A 4,511-nucleotide genomic window follows, 5' to 3' on the forward strand; every position below is an offset into this window, starting at 1 on the left:
TATTAATCTATTTGTACTCTTACTCTTTATTTTATATATAAGCTAAGACAAAACGAATTTTAGTTGAAGGATAACTCCTTTACACATTCAATGGAATGAATTACTGAAGTAATTGCATTTTTTATATTTGGTATTTTACTATAATCGTAAAATGCTAATAAATAGTTACTATTGTTCTCTAATATTCAAAAAAAAAAATAGTTTAAGGATATTACATATTGCAATTAAATTATTATTTGTTTCAAATTTATTCTAATTTTTGGTTGCCTGCAGTTAAAATTGATCACGCATGAAGTTATTTAGTTTTTACATGAATTTATATTAATTTTAACCTGAATATATTAACATTAATTTATGACAAAAACCGCAAATTATTTAAAACTAAATAATATTTTAGCCGAAAAGGATTGCAATGACCAATGCAAAAAAATATTTCATGTCCTGCATATTGTTTAGTTGCAGTTATGATAAAATTAAAAGTAAAATTACATAAATTTAATATCATAAAAATTCAGCAGTTTTTTGTTTCAAATTTGTGGTTAAAAGAATATTAGAAATTCTATATTTTTTGAATAAATAAACCAGAATATCAAACTGAGTGGAAACCAAATGCAAGGCCTCAAGGAAAATGATGGCAGAAAAATTTAATAAAAATGAAAGTATTACATTGCACATTGTTATGTATATTTGCAGATCTATCTTTATGTGCATATATAAATATATTTATTCATACAATTGCACAAATATTGTGTAAGATAATATTTAAATATGTTGTGTAGAGATTTTTGAAAAGCAACAAATTTTGCTTAATTCAAACTAATTTTGAAATGAGAGAGAATAGCATCAAAAATGCACATAAATATTTGAAATATATACATAAATGCATATGAGTAACCAGAAAACATGGAACAGTGATGATAGCAGAGAAGGAGCCTTGCATAAGGATACGAAAAATATAAAATTACCAAAAAATTTGTGACACTAAAAAATTCCGACGCATATGAAAACAAAAAAATTATTAACAAAAATTGAGAAATTTTTCCTGCAACAAAAATGTAAATATGAAAATATCTGTGGACGTAGCAACACTCGTGCTTGGCATATATGTGGGATACTCCACATATATTTTGTACCTACTTGTACTGGAAGTTGTACGTTTATTTACGAGTATATCAAGTTTCAAGCCACAACCTGTGCTGAATTCCATTTTCATTATTTTGTTGGGTGCTGATAAAATGCTATGCTAAGGCCAAACTATTTTCCACATTTTACATATTAAAGCTTAAAATATTTAATAATTCAAATTATAAATGCAGGCAATTAATACGAACTCAAAATATAATTTAAGCAACATACATTTATGTATGTGAAAAAGTTAGTCAAACAAATAAGCTGTGCTCAAAATTGTGTTGAAATACTTTAGGTTCGTCTGGTATATGAGGTTCCATTTTAGTATAAAAATTTTATATTAAATTGCAAAAATAATTACATTTCGAATTTCATTAACTTTATAGCAAATAATTACAGTAACAAAATTTTATGAGATTTGTAGCCACTTTAGTTTTTCATATAATGTTTAAAAATTTATACTCAAAACAATTTTAATAAAAATTTTGTTTTATAAATTTTTTAACCAAAAAGTTGATTAAAAGTTTTCAAATCACTTTTGAAATTAATAATATAAGCTCATATAATCAAAACTGAATTGAATTTTAAACAAAAAGATATACTTTATAAACGCATACCGGGGACAGCCTTCAACAATTTATGTTAAAATTAAAAAAAAAAAAATTGTTTGCTGCCTGACAACCACGTAAAACTTACACTTACACTTTCACTTTCATTTTTCATGTTATTTGAAATGAAACTAAAATTAAAATAAAAAATAAAAATCTAAAAAGTAATAAAACTCCGGAAAAAAACTGTGTCAATCATTAAAAATACATTTGCAGCTGCCACAAATGCTGCCGCCACACAATAAACTGAATTTCACATACACGTAGGCTTTTTTTTTATTTGCTTAAATTATTTATTGCAACATAAAAATTGCAGCACTGAGATATTTTCTCCATTTCTCCATTATAAGTGTTCACTTTTCAGCCATTCTTACCACCGTCGCACTGCACATATTCGCATAATGTACATGTACAATGTGGCCTAAAAGGATATGTGGATTGAGTAACATGAATTCAGCCGCCATTACTGCTCTTACTTATATGCAATTTTACACAAAATAATAATTTAAATTTAAAGTGTTTTACTCTACATACTCACAATCAGAAAAAAAAGACAAATTACTACAACAATTTTAAATAAATTTTTAACAATTTATGTACCAAAATGCGTTTAAGTCAGCGCTACAGCAGTACAAGAAAAAAAGATACTCATACGCTACGTGGTACCATTAAAAAATTAAATCGGTTACAATACAATCACAACAATTTTATTAAATTACTTAAAAATGTTTTAAAAATTAATAAAAAAGAAATAAAATCAGTATTTATAATTATATTACTTTTAAAAAAATACTATAATATTGCCTCAAGGCGCAAAGAAAAGGCTCTAATCATATGGTTTCAACTGCTGTACTAATGAGAAGAGCGTAAGTGTTAAAGCAATATGCATACGTACCTTAAATCTACACACCATCGATGATACAATATTTTAAATGCGAAATCTTCAACAAAATAAAAAATAAAAGCAGAAAGATTAGTTTTAATGTTTCGAAGTTTGTTTAATAGTTTTCTCAGGGTGAAGTATTGCTAAAATTGCTCTTGAGAACAGACGAGTATACAGGAACGGTTCACAAATTTGAATAATAATGAATAACGAATTTAATTGTACACAATATATGAACAAAATACTATAAAGATCAATGTTTTAGCAGTAACAGATAGCTGGTGATGATATTGTCACTAAATTTTTTTCTGTTCATGGTAAATGGATGCATACTATATAGGATATATGTACTTGTAACTCTAGTATGACTCGTCAGTCCTTTATAAAGAAAGAATCTATTTAAAAAAAAAGATGAGAATAAAATTTGTGAAACGACGAAAGTGATGACATTATAGAATAACACAACTGTAAATAATGCGAACATGTATCTTATTATGTATTTAAAAAAGAATGTATTTAAAAAAGAAGATGTGAATAAGAATAAGACGAAAGAGATGACATTATAGGTTAACACAACTGTACAGAAGATTATTTATATTATAAAGAAGATCAATTATATTAGATAGTACTATATGCACTATTCCGTTTCGCAAACAATTTTTATTACCTAGGTTTGGATAATAACTCTATTTTATTATCTATTATGTTTTTTAAGTAAAGATATTTCTATTTTGGATTAGGAAACCACTTTACTACGTTAATGTAGCAGATAATGACTTTATTGTCTATATCAGAAATGTAACATAGAACTAACACCATATCGTAGATCTAAGTATAACTTCTGGGAAGTGTCAAGCAGTGAAAGATACTGTAAATCTTATCGCATCATCCGTAGCATTGGAGCATTTAAATAGAGAACATGCCTACCTTCGAGATAATATTCCAACAGTTTGCCAATTCTGTTATATAGTAAGCGGTGAGGAAGAACTACAAGTGCTAGGCTTAAGATTTGCTCAAAAAATAATTTTCTCAACATATTCAATTTAAAATGATGTATTGAACTCCATTATATTTGAATAGTTACGTATGCACAATTTTTTAATAATTTTTTTTTAATAATGCTGTTGTGAATCTTTGTACAAAATATTTATAATTTATATAACTTTGCTTTTAATTTTTGAGTTCTTACGTCAAAATTATTTTAAAACCCATTTTGTTTCTTTACTTTTTTAAGAATATTTATTTTTATTTAGAGAGTTAATTTTTTTTGTATATTTTTATACGTCGGATTTTGCCTTTATAAGGAGAATACATTTTGAAGTTTACTTCTATGTTTCGTCAGGGCGGAGGTTTCTGTGAATGTTTGCATAAAAATCATTTAAGTCTACATATATTTTATATAGTTATTTATATAAATTTAGAAGACTTAGTGAAATTTATTTGACTTCTTCGTCAGGACGGAGTATTATTATAATTTCGGAGTTTTTCCTTTGAGCGAAATAATAATAAAATTCCACCTTGACGAAAAAGTCAAATAAACTACGAAACGTCGTCTTTATTTATATAGCTAACTATATGAAATATATATCAACTTATATGCTTTTTATTCGAACATTCTCAGAAGCCTTTTAAAAACAGAAATTCATATATAATTAACAATAATTTTATATTTAAATGATTTATTTACAATAAAATTATTTTTTTAACAACTAAAACTCAAAGAGCATTTTCCTTGTTTAATGTCTAAATGATGAATTAAAAATTACCAAAAATAGTTGATTTGTTTATTATTTAAATATAATTTAAAAATAATTTTAAATAAAACTTTTCTATTAAAACATATATCAACAACATTTTAATAAGTATTTCCATAATGATATAAACGTACTTCG

The sequence above is a fragment of the Teleopsis dalmanni genome, chromosome 2 (assembly GCF_002237135.1).
Source record: "Teleopsis dalmanni isolate 2A chromosome 2, ASM223713v2, whole genome shotgun sequence".
Lineage (NCBI taxonomy): Eukaryota > Metazoa > Arthropoda > Insecta > Diptera > Diopsidae > Teleopsis > Teleopsis dalmanni.